Below are 13,124 nucleotides of genomic sequence, written 5' to 3'. Positions count from 1 at the left end.
CAGCTGCCTTTTGTCTATCAGAAACTTTGGCAACTACTTTCAGCCAAATGATGCGGAGGAGGAGACCTCTAAAAGTCGTGGTGTTCTTGACAGGTTTATGAAGATCACAGAGTTGGGTAATGGGAAAGAAACCCAAAGTGGTGACGGGACTTCCCCCCACTGCCTACCCAGATGCCTCCAGCTTTTGTTGCCAAAGTACAGATCCAGATGGAGCCAACTCGAGAGCTGCTGCTGGAAACTTCCTTCTCTTCGTCCATTGCTTTGCCTACACAGGACACCCAAAGTGGTACTTAGCTGATAACGCAACCTGATGATGTTGCATCATAGGGGGACTTTCACAAAACACTCTGTTGAAGATTGGGCCAGTTCAGGGGTGATTCATCTTTGGTCCTGCACACAGTTGCTGGTTTGGGCACTTCTTCTCTGCCCCTCTGGCATTACGCAATGCTGACATTCTGCTGGGTAAACAAGCCACTCCTTTTCTAGGTTCACGGTATAAAACAGGTGTTACGATTCCTGCGGCAACCTACAGCCCTTCCTTGCAGCTCTCCCTGTCTGAATCAATCTCTTCCTACTTGTGTCCCCACAAGTCAGTGTACTGTTCTGACTGAGATCTCCTCACAGCTGTGTGCAGTGGTGTTAGCAGGTCAGGGCTGCTTCCTGTTCCTGTGGGATCCATTCCTCCCATCTCCATTCCCCAGAGCTACTTTTCCACAGTTTTTTATTTTCCCCATGCTGTCACGATCTGTTTAGTTCCAGACAAGCACTCCAACACTACACTGTGTTCTCCTCTCTTGTTCTTAGCAAAGACCTTACAGAACAAGAGTTGCATTGCAGTCATTACTGTTCCCTGGTGGTTTGGGCTTTCCTGCGAAGCCCACTCCAATGTTCTCTATCATAAATACCAGGATTCTTCATCAATAGACCACCTCAGCTGATTTGTCCTTTTCCAAGTTGTCTCATGTTGCATAACAACGCATGTTGGTTAAAACACCTGCCAGCTTTTGCTTTTACCACCTCCCAGTTCGATTTCATTTTCCTTTATGCAGGCTACACGAGTTCTCTTTATATCTGCTCTTCAGACCTTTGGATAAAAAGTGCTGTAAAAATGAAGAGTATTGAGATTTGGATGAATCACTCAGAGAAAAGTGCTTGCTTCGTTGATTCACTGTCTCAGAAAAGAGCATATTTTCCCATGCAGCATCATGGGTATATTGCAGCCATTCTGATTAGCAGAAGGCAGCATGGCCTCGTCTTTAATAGAGGTGAGAAGATGTCTGTACAAAAAGTGGACTCTGACTGTTCAGCTCTTCTTTGGCTTCAGGGAGAAAAACAAACAATTCAAGTTTCAGATTTCTCCAAGTGGTTTCCTATGCCAGGAACTTCCTGTACATAAAAGACAAATCTCTTTGTTGTAAGACAAGATCAGATGTCCTCAGTTCTCAGAAAGACTGTATTTCTGGTACCACGTTGAACATTTTCCAGAGTGAGATTTTAAGAAGTAACCAGAAGAGGAAAGCTGCAGTTCCTGCCAAAAAACTCAACCCAGCTCATCTTCTGGTGGAATTTCATTATTGATGCTGTGGAGAGGTGGGCTTGTCCAGAGCACCAAAAACTTGCTCTAGGCATCTCTCCTAGGTCGGAAAGGGCCACATTAATGATGGGAACTGAACACCAACCTTCCAGACAGCCAGAGTTAGGCAAGATGAATCTAAAGGACTTGACAAGGAAACGCTGTTCAGTTTGGGGCATTATTTAAACAAAGCACGAGCAACTACCCACCCTGACAGCGGCATCTCAGACAAGCAGGCTGTCTCATCAGCTGATGTGGGCTTTGCCATCATTCTAGTTGTCCTACTCAGGGTTGCACCACCCAGGTGCATAATGGGCTCCCAGCAACGACACCCTTCTTCTGGCTGAAATTCCTTGCTGAACTACAGGAATCACTGTTTGTGTCAGATAGGTGGAGGTCTGTGGGTTTGACTGTTGGATTCCCTTCTTACCCTGGTTATGAGGAATGACTTGAGCAGAAATAGGCAGGAGGTGGAGCAGCCAGCTCACCCCAGTCTTGTGGACCAGTGGCTATTTTTGGTCAATTGTGATATGCTCAGAAGCACTTCAGGTATGATGAACTCATAGGTCACTGGTGTAACAGCTCAGAGCACTTCCATAACAGCATTCTAGCAGTGCTTTACTTGCCCACAGGATTATTCATTGTGGGACTTCAGAATGGTCTGTAGCTGCCTCTGACAGAGCAGCTAAGAGCTACATTTATGGTCTGTAACACTAAGAGTCACATACGTGGTTTGTGACGGTCTGTGCTATGATCTCTAACACATACTGTGCTTGTCTTGAGCCAGAGGTGTGTGCAGATACCCTACTGCCATGGGACGTTGTCTGGACTGAAGAAAAGGAAAAGCAAAAGCGAGGAGAGGAGAAAATGTGTAGGATATGTGCAGTAACAGACTGACAATATATACTTGGAAATCAATGTGATTTTCTTCATTTGTAGGGAAGTCAATAGAAGAATCAAGGCAACATAATGGTATAATGGATGGAAAAGCAGTTGTTAAAACTAGATATCTGTTGTCCTTTGCCTTGCTCTCTAGACTACGGCAATGAAAACAGGCAGATGAGGGAACTCGAAGAAAGTGCTGTGCACATGAGAGATTGTCACCTTTTCCTGATAGCACTGTTAGGTACAATCAAACACACCCCCACCTGTGACCTGGCACAGACAGATGGGAAAGAAGCAAAAAGGGATCTGTACCTTATGAAGACCCTCTGCAAAACAGCCTTTGCACAGGCTGCTCCTCCCCCTCTTCCCTGTGTTTCTCTTCTGCTCTCACTTGATCATTCCCAGGCCATGTCACCAGCAGATGCAGCGGCTTTCAGCTCTGAGATGGGTGCAGCTGGTGTAGGTGTAGTTCACCTGTTCTGACTGCAGCAGTAGGTTGGAGCCCAAGGTTTGCTAGCTACTGTCAGCAAGGTTTGCATAATTCTTCATAGTTGTTCTGTCTCATTTCAGCTTTGGGAACAGTCCGTCCAGAAGGAATTTGTTAAGTGTTGGGAAAAGGAATGTCAAGTGTTTAAAATTTGGCTGTTTGCTGCATTAAGCTGTCTGTAACACTAGCTGATGAGGCTGGAGGCTCTTGTGGAGACACTTGCATCTCAACCTTCCTTGAGACGTGTTTTCATGGCAAGCTGCCTGAGATGTGTATTTCAGCCATGACCTGTCAAAGAGGCAGGGGTCAACATGTGAGCTGTATAGAAAGCAATGCACTGGAGTGAGTCCAGAGCAGCTAGTGCTGTGCTCCCAGGCTGTGTGTCTGGAGCAACGTCACATCCTCCAAAGCAGATGGAGCAGAGCCATCTGAGGTCTTGAGGCTTGGATACACTGGGCTTCATTGAGCTAGTCTATATGACTGCTGCTCCAGAGACTGTGTGAGTGCCAAATGACTGCACTGTAAACAATTACATTTGCACATAAATCCCAACAATTAAATATTTTATTTTAAACAAACACAGCTTGGGTTTTGAGTCCACAGACCTCAGCTCTACTGTCTCCCTGGCTAGGAAAGGCCTTGCTGGATAGGGGCCCATTTTACATATCATCTTTCAAAACCTTCACTTCACCTCTGCTTCAGTCTTGAAGTCTAAAGGAAAGTAACAAGGACAGAGCAGGACTCCTAGAACAGCAGGGGAGATACCAAACTCAGATACTCAGTTTCTTGTGGTTAAGGGAAATAAATAAATAAATAAGATACTTTTCCAGAGAGGAATTTCAGTGGGCCAAGGTACCACGTTACCAGGGTGTTCACACTGCCCAGGCTGGGGAGCATGGTCAGCAATGAGGAGCCTGTCAGTGAATGGATTTATTTCTGTCTGCCCTTCTTTGCATGGAGACACTGACTCAGTAAAGCCAGTGAGAAGCTGTCCAACAGAGGTGCTGCCCCAGCTGCCCAGCAGTTACTGCCCAGGTCACCTGCCCAGCACTCAGCAGGTCAGAACCACACTGACTGCTCCTTCTAAGTGTGCTATTGACAGAAGCCAAACTTAAGAGACTCAGGCTCTTCAAATTCTCAGACTGCAGCCAAAAATAAAAGCAACTTATACTTAATGATCCACCCCTGGCAAAGCTATATTTGGAACAAGGCTTGGTTAATGCATCATTGCTGTAATAGCAACCTAGAGCTGAGATTGACTGAAGCACTCAGTGTAGAGGCAGTAGTCCAAACACAACAGCCATACGTTGTCAGGAGCCCCAGGCTGAGGCAGAGTCCAGCTGTAGACAACTCAGTCCTTTACTTCAAGATTCGGGGCTCAAACCTTTCAAGACAAAGCTGCTCTTCAGGCCAGAACTGCCCACTCACAGAGCAGTGAGCAGCTGAGCTTCCTGAAGACACACAATGTCTTGCTATGGCTATAAGAAGAAGGAAGAAAAAAATGGTACAAAAAGAAATAAAGAGTGTGGATCCTATGGATGTAGGTGGGTATGAGAGGCAACTGTGCAGCTGTTGGAAAGGCTTTCCAGCAAAGCAGGGGCCCAGCGCAGCCTTTGCCCCTTTACCATCACCAGAGGTCCCATGTGCCCTGTAGCACTGCAGCACTGGACCCATCTCAACTGTGAGGTGATCTAAAATAACTCACTCAGGCTCATGGAGTTCTTGATCAGCTGTCACTTCAACATTTTTTTACATGGCCACTCTTACTGTATTTAGATAAGTCCATGAGTTGTCAGTGCCTTCCCCAACAACAGGATCACACATTTGGACACGGTGTTGGTTTCACTCTGGTGGTAGGTGAAGCTGTCTAATGAAACAGCAACGAAATGTGTTGATTCTCTCCCATCTCCCTGAGGATAATCACTTTGTGTTTGCTCTGCTGAAAGCATTCAGCACTTTGATTTCTGCATCTCTGTAACTTTAAAATAACAACAAGCCCAAAGGCAGTTAGTTCTAAAGGGGCAGCAAAATTACAGCCAGACCTGCAGTATTTCAGATGCTTCTCACACCTCACGTTGTCTGTGGATCTTCTAGATTCACTCACTTCGAGAGCAGGGACCCGATCCAAAGTATTGTTGGCTTTCATGCCCCATTATAACAAATGGCTGAGTTGGAATCCTGAGCCATTCAGGATTCAGAATGGCTGAATCCTGAGGATACAGACTGAGCCTTCCCAGCCAGCCCCCCTGCTTCCCTGCACGAGGACTCCCCCAGTGCCCCTTTGCAGCTGCTCCATGTCCCCCCACTGTGCTCCTTCTGGCTCAGGAGACAACCACAGCTGGGGCTGGAAAATGCTTTTTGCTTAAGACTTCAGACAGCAGCCCTTCCCTCTCCTTCACCCTCTTACCTTCCCTCTTCTTTCCCAAAGGCACATTTTGATTGATTGGTTCAAAGCTTTCCCATGGAGAGGTCAGTTTTGCAATGAAGCCTCTCTGAGAAATGGAAAAAAGGCATTACCCCTCTCTACAAACTGCACCTGCTTCCATCTGTGCTTATAAATTTCCAGTGGCTATATCATCATCATAGTATCATAGTCTCGTGCAGGTTGGAAGGGACCTTAGAGATCATCAAGTCCAACCCCCCGGGATTCGAGCCTCCTGTGTAGCAGAGCGGCACTTCTACCACTTGCGCCACAGGGAGGATTCCAACCCAGGGCCTCCAGTGTTGCAACGTGGCATTCCCACCACTTGCACCACCGGGGCACACTATATACCTGTCATAACCCTTCACATATTTTATGGCTAAAACATGCTTTGAATCTCTTTCACACTACAATACCACCAGACATGAGAGAGAAGCAAACGTTCTCTTTCAAAGCATCCCAAAGATGAGATACTTGCAAGGAGCACTGAGACAACTGAGCTTTTCTTTGCAAGGGAAGGCGGTGCCAAAATAATCCTGCCTGCCTTCTTTCATGCAGTTCAAACCTGGCGTATGTATGATGAGATTAATTGCACCCCTTGATTACCCTCCTTGCATGGAATGGTGTTTCTTGTACTGAAGTACTCCATTACATACACATTCACTCTGAAGCCCAAAACATGGGCACATATGAGAGCACAGGTTTTTGTATCTCTCCAACAGATGTTTTAGGTCAGACCTTTCGAAACCCGGTTGCTTTCTATTTGTATATCTATTAGTGTGAAAATCACACTTGAGAAACCCCCTCTCCTCCTTCCCCCCCCGTGTGGGTGGCTGCCAGGTGTGAGGGATTTGGGTGCAGAAATCTTTGGGCTCAGTGCTTTCTGCAGTTCCCAGGCTTGAGGGTCAGGCTAAAGTGCCCATTTCTTCCTGCAGTCTAGTGAACTGAAGGAAAAGGTGCTTTCTGCTTGTGGTCTGCAGATAACCGTGAGGGAACAGGTTGATTTGGGAAGAAGGACTCTGCTCTGCTCACCTCGTTCTTGCCCAGAGCTGGGCACAGACTGCTGCTCTTTGGGGTTCTTGGTCACCCGCAGTGTTCTGTTCCCACCATCAGCCCCATTTTTGTGCTCTCTGGGGACACAAACGCCTAGCGACGCTCCTCCTGCATGAGCAGGATGTGCGGGAAGCGCTGCGTTCCCCCCGGCAGGAGGGAGAGGGTGACGCGCATCCTCCGAGGACAGGAGAGGACTTCAGCTCTCTCTCCTTGTTCCGGCCAGCGCTGGGCTCTTTCCAGGGGCTGAGGGTGATGCTGCTGCCCGGGTGCAGGTTACTTCGGGAGCGTTCCCATCGTACCGGCACGGTGAGGCAGGGTCCCGTCACCCCGTGGGGTGGCTGGGAAGAAGAGGGGACAGCCGTTCGCAGGGAGAGGCTGGTCCGGGTGGACGGTGCCATTACGAGGCCCTGGGAACTGCTCTGGGCAGCGGGGATGAAGGCGGGGGGGGCTCAGAACCAGCGACCTCTGGTTCCCGTCCGTCCCCACCCGGCCCTCGGGGCTATCGCTGCCCCGCACCCAGCCTTCCTGCTGCGTGACTCTGAGCACCGCATCGCTGCCGGGTGCTGCACCCGCTGAGTGGCTCGCAGGAAGAGTCACTGCCCCGTGGCTGTTTTGTCCCGTGGGACGCGGCCCTTTGAAGTCCATGCCCGTCTGTCCCATGGTTATGTGAGTCGCTGCTGTGCACCCGGGGGGACCTGGGAGGAAACTCCAAAATCTTTCCCCTTCCCTCGTGCCCTCACTTGAGCCTCACCACAGAGCAGTGCCGGGCACGCAGCGCTGTGCTGCCTCTTGAGCGGAGCGACTCCTGGGCTGTCTGTCACACCTGGCAGCTCCGGAGTCTGAGCTCTGGGGAAACTATGGGGAACTTCTGTGAAGGCACAAATGCTGGAATTTTGCCTTGGTCTTAATGCAGCATTTCTGAGCCTGAACCAGGTGCCCTGTATCACAACCAAAAGCCTTATTTCCACCTTACACATGGGGGGGTGGGCTCTTCAGACTGGTTTTGCACCTGCTCATCATTGCCCCTTGTGCAACCCTTGGTGCCTGGGGCACAGCTGTGCTGCAATCACAGCCAGCTCTTGCATCACCTGCACGGTGGCCTTTGGCAGCGGAAGAGCAGGAAGTAAAGGGTGGTTTTTTCAACAACCTGAGTTACACAAAGAATCAAATTGAGGCAAAATGGGTTTTGTGGGAGAAGCAGTTCTGTAAGAGCCTTTTATCTAAGTGTGTGAAGGGTGAGAGGTGAAGAGGTTTGCAGACAGAACAGCATGAGCTCTCCAAAATGTGCTCTCCCTGCCAGCGCCCTGGTGTCATTGGCACCACTTGGGTGGGACTGGGGGAGAGTTCACTGTCATGTAAGCCCTGTGCACAGACCACCTGCAAGAGAAGAGCTGCCTGGGAGATGGTGCCAGGATGTGGGGATGGCAGCATGGGGATGGCTGCATCCAGCTGCCACGGACCGACCCCTGACAGCCCTGCTGCTCAGCTGAGCTCACAGGGCACAGGAATCTGCTGCTGCCAGCCCATGTTCAGCCACCCGCCCTGCCTAACTCCCTCCTGGCCCCCAGTCTTCCTTGGGCCCAAGACAACACTGGGCTTTGGCAGTGCATGCACAGGTGAGGACAGGAGAGCCGGGCGCTGTCTGTGAGCGCTTATCTACAACACAATGACACATGAAAGAAATGATGAGCCCATGGGCTGTGGCCCAGCAGGTCAGGGAAGGTCTGTCTGCTGACCTCAACAGTGTGTTTGTGTTTCTGACCTTACAAAACCCGTTCCCTCTGTGGTTAAAACCGCAGGTGGAAATGAGGAATAGGTGGGGAGCAGTGGTGCAGGAGGTGTGTGTGCTCTCAGGTGCCTCTGTGCAGCCCTGTGTGGCTGTGTCAGACATGCCTGGGGAGGAATTTACCCAAATCCATGAACCAAGCACATGGCCAGGCCCCTGCTGATGGAGTGAGTGGCTCATGCTCTGGCTGTGACTGCCAGGGCTGCTGTGTGGGCCTCGGGGGTTTTGGACCTGTTAGGGAGTTTGCCTAGAACAATTCAGCCCCCTGAGCCAAGACCTGGTCCTATCCAACATATTTCCCGCCGTTATCTCGATCCTCATCCTTAGGGGAGTTTTGATTTTAATCCTGGTAACTCAGAAATCAGTGAACACCGGAGGTGTGAGGAGCTGCAGGATGCTGGTTCCCACCTGGGCTGTGTGGGCAGCACTGTGAGGCATGGGGTGTGAGCCAGCCCCAGCGGGGACTGTGGTGGCACATGGGCTGTGAGGGGCTGCCACATGCCGGGCTGTCTGTGCAGTGCTGGGCCCTGAGCTGGCTTTGTCTATATTTAGTGCATTTTTCAGATAACCCTCTTGTGCTATTTTTGGGCCAAGTGCTGACTTAAGGCCCCTTCTTGCCCTTGTGCCTGGCTGCGTCATGGCTTCCAAGCCTCCCAGTTTTCAGCGTCCTCCAATATCCAGATGTTTAGAAAGGTGCTGAGAAGAAAATGAGCTTTTTGGGTTATTAGCACTGCAAAAATGAGAGAAAGTAATGTCCTAAACTCCTTTTCCTTCTTCCTTAGGCCCTGTAGGAGGACTGTGAGGGCCAGGATCCAGGCTCTGCAGGGCTGAGCAGGGACACGGGGACAGCTCTGCAGCACCCAGTGGAAGACAGACCCAACGCTGTCACCGCAGCACAATGCACCGCAGTGCTCAATGCACTGCAGGTTCAGCGCTCAGCCCCGGCATGGTGAACCTGTGAGAGCCAGGTGAGCTCTCAAGGCTGTGCCCTGCTGTGCCCTGAGCTCAGCCTGCAGCCAGAACATGGGCTGTGTGAGCCAGGGAGCCATGCTGCCTTCAGGGCTGCACATGTTCATTTAAAGATTCCTGTATGTGCCAGAGGTCTCAGGATGGTGCACAGATAGCACCTGCCCTCTGCTCCACAGCCCCATTGCCAGCACTGCTGTGACTTGCAGCTCTCTGCAGCCAGGTGCCAAGGTCAGAGGATTTTTTCAGGATGCTCAGGAACATGTTTTTCAGGTCCCTGAGGTGGGTGTGGGGAGAACAAGATGGTGGGAGCAGGGATGTGAGCATGTAAAATCTTGAGGAGGCAGCTGGGGATCTATTCCCATCATCTCAGCACAAAAACAGACTGTGGATTAAGGGAAGACTTTAGTGTTCCCTTCAATATAGCAGAAGCTGCTCGGGGCAGGACATTTATAGCTGCCCTTCCGTACCAGGAGCTCTCTTGGGTTTCAGAGCTGGGTGACAACAGGAACGTGGCTCTGAGCCTCCCCAATGCTCTGCCAGTAACAGGCAGAGATCTCCTGTCCCGGTGCCGCGTGGCTCTGTGGGTGGCTGTGCCACGAGGCTCCATGGGCTTCTCTCTATGCTGCCATACAGCCAAGGGGCTCAGTGAGGAGGAAAGTGTAAAGGAGGAGCCTGCTCTGGGATCTCCATCAGCACCCCAGATCCATCTCCCATTTTTTATACCTGGTTATGCCATCTTGATCATAAAGGGCATAAAGAACTGCTAAGTAGAATATCCAGACCAATGCAGCTCATGGCAGCTTGTGAAAAGCACCGCCTCATGGCTGCTCCCCCTTGTAGCCTCCTTTGTGCCCCTAACCCATGTGTGTTGCCACCGACAGCAGCACTCTGCAATGTCACAGGCTGAAGATAACATCAGTGCAGGTGAAGTCACTGCAAGGACAGACACCGGCGCAGACGAGGAGCCTGCAACCCAGGCTGAGCCTGGTGGGAGCCAGCCCTGACATCAGGAAGGCCCTGCAGGCTGAGCAATGCTGAACCCCAGGTGAGCTGGGACAGAGCCCCCGCCCTGAGCACAGCAGCGCCTGGAGCTGCTGACCTCCCAGACACAGCTATGTTCCCCACAGGGACGGCAGCTCGCAGCTCCAGTGTTGCCTTCCAGACAGGGAAATGTCAGCAGCACAGCTCCGGTTGCAGGCAGCCTGGCCTTCGTCCCCTCTGGTGCTGTGCAGTGACACAGAGCTGGGTGGCCTGACAGCTTCCCCTCATCCTTGTCCCCCCAGTTTTCTCCCCAGAAAGGACTAGGGAGGTTGGGAGGTGAATTTTCCAACCGCTTCCTGCCACTCAACATGATTTTTCAAGGCTGGAGGGAACATATTGTTTGCTTTCCCTCTGGGCCACCGCTGTTACAAAGCCACCTGTTATGGTTTTGCAATTTGGTTGGTGTTGGTATGTGGACATCAGAACACCATGCCTAATAATGGGAGTAAAGGGGACAAGTTTTTTTTTTCTGTGGACTGTCTTAAATGTTCATGTGGGGAGGGGCACCGGAAGGGAAGTGAGGAAGGGGACGGGGTTGCTGGACCGGCTCCCTGCGAGGAGACAACGTGGTCAGACCTTCCTGCCTTCCACAGCTCCATCGGTGAGATTGGGGACTTGGTATTCTCTTTGTTGAAACTCTCTTGTTGTTGTTCAGCGTTATTAGGTTATTAAACTGCCGTTCGTTCTCAGATCACCTTTTTTTTTTCTCCTTCATTTTTTGTTAGACATAATCGCAATCTCCCTTCCCTTCCCCTCTCCCTAAACGCACGTGGCCGGGCCGGGCCGCGCCGTGCCATACAGTGCCGCTAGAGAAAAGGGGGGGGACTTTTGTTCCTGCTCCCCCGGGTTTGTTCCCACTGTCCCGGAGTGAGCTCTAGAGAGAACTCCGTGACATCACCTTACCTGAGCACATGGCCATCAGACACCGTGACCTCACAGGCAGCCCCTGGATGAGGCACACACCCCAAAACCACCCTGGGGAGGATGACTGAGCACACCCCAGCAGCTCCCGTTTCCTCCTGTCCCCGAGCCAAGCCAGGAGCTGGTAGAAAACAAGATGTCAGTCAAAGAGGCACTGAGTCAGAGCACTCTGGCCGGGTCAGGCGAGGATGCTGGCAGGGTGCCCTGCAGGGGCTGGGCAGAGAAAATCAAAACTCCCCCGGGGGGGATCGTGCGTCCCACTCCTGCCTCACACACCTGCCTTGGGCAGCCCCCCTAAGTCCACGTGCTTTGCAGTCCTTGCTTCAAGGGGTGCTTGGCTTTGTTTGGCAGCCAGTTGGTGATTTTCTTGCACAAACAGTTATTTAGGGACAATTGACCCTAATTTGAAATAGAGTGCAAGTCTGCTTACTTGTTTTAATGAATGGAGAATGCCTCTACTGTGTTCATCTTTGCAAATAAAGTCTTTTTTATTATTATTTTCTTTTTTTCTTTTCAGAGAAGTGTAAATTTAACACCCAGATTTATGTCAAGTGAGGTCACCACCTGATGTTCAGCATTTTCTGAGTGCTCTTCATTGTTTGCTGTAGGTAAACTCCTTTGCTGCTGGAAGGCCGTGTTGGCTGCAGTTCCCAGCACCTCAGACTGTCTCAGTCCTGTGCCCTGGGTACAGCTTCCCCACATCCCCAGGTGCCGTGCTCAGGGCTGCTCCTTGGGGCTGCTGTGGCTGCAATCACTGGGGGTTCACAGCTGAGCAACTGGAGGTGTCCCCAGAGAAGGATCCATCCCCAGCCCTGAAACAGCCACACATTCCCAAATGGTCGGTTCCTTGCAGAGCTGAGCAGCCCCAGTGGAAACCTCCAGCACGGGCAGAGCGGGTGTCCCCATGCTCACCATAAGCTGAGGGAGCTGGCATTGTTCAGTCTGGAAATGAGAAGGCTCAGGGGGGACCTCATTGCTCTCTACAACTACCTAAAGGGAGGATGTGGCTGGTAGGGGGGGAGGGGTGGTGTCGGCCTCTGCTCCTGCATAACTAGTGACAGGACTGGAGGGAATGGCCTCAAGTTGCTCCAGGGGGGTTCAGGCTGGATGTTAGGAATAACGTCTTCTCCAAAGAGTGGTCAGGCAGCGGAACGGGCTGCACGAGGAGGTGGTGGAGTCACCGTCCCTGCAGTGTTGGGAACCATTCAGGAGTTGTACTGAGGGAGGTGGGTTGGCGGTAGGTGGATACCCCACACAGTCCGCCAGCCCGGCCTGCGCTCAGCACGGGGCCCCGGTGCTGCAGGCGGTGCTGAGACGGCTCAGAGGTCCTGCCACGCTCCTATTTCCCAGCGTCTCGTTTCTCCAGGAGCTGTGGATAGCTGGACCCAACGTTCTGCTTTGAACAAAGGCAGAGAAATGAGAGCCGCCGTGCTGCCCGCTGGCGTCAGCGCCGAAGCGGAGCACTTACGTTACATGCCGGCCGTGCTCCCCGCCAGCAGCTCCGGGTGCTGCAGCTCACGAGCAGCCGGTGAAGCCGCCCTGGCAGCCGTGCGGTTTGTAGCGGTCACCCAAACACGGCGCAGCCACTTGGGCAGCTCCGAGCGGCATCGCGCCATCACGGCCCGCGCTCAGCTCCGCACAGCCCCGCACAGCTCCGTACAGCTCCGTACAGCCCCGTACAGCTCCGCACAGCCCCGCACAGCCCCGCACAGCTCCGTACACCTCCGCACAGCTCCGCACAGCTTCCGCACAGCCCGCCGCCACAGCTCCGTACACCGACCTCCGCACAGCTCCGTACAGCCCCGCACAGCTCCGCACAGCTCCGTACAGCTCCGCACAGCTCCGTACAGCTCCGTACAGCTCCGCACAGCCCCGTACAGATCCGTACAGCCCCGTACAGCTCCGTACAGCCCGTACAGCCCCACAGCCCCCTCTCAGCCCCGCACAGCTCCGTACAGCCCCGCACAGCCCCGCACAGCTCCGTACA

At 52.2% G+C, this 13,124-nt stretch overlaps 1 long non-coding RNA gene across 1 annotated transcript; it reads right to left on the bottom strand.

The window, feature by feature from the left end:
• Positions 1-11,600: 11,600 nt before the first annotated feature.
• LOC107322826 lies at positions 11,601-12,908 on the bottom strand. Its single transcript, XR_001559061.1, has 2 exons — positions 12,606-12,908; positions 11,601-12,530 (listed from the first exon to the last, which is right to left on the bottom strand). It is a non-coding gene; the product is annotated as an uncharacterized LOC107322826 (long non-coding RNA).
• Positions 12,909-13,124: the final 216 nt, after the last annotated feature.

Source organism: Coturnix japonica, chromosome 20 (genome assembly GCF_001577835.2).
Source record: "Coturnix japonica isolate 7356 chromosome 20, Coturnix japonica 2.1, whole genome shotgun sequence".
In the NCBI taxonomy this organism is placed as follows: domain Eukaryota; kingdom Metazoa; phylum Chordata; class Aves; order Galliformes; family Phasianidae; genus Coturnix; species Coturnix japonica.
This window is presented reverse-complemented; position numbering and strand designations above follow the sequence as displayed.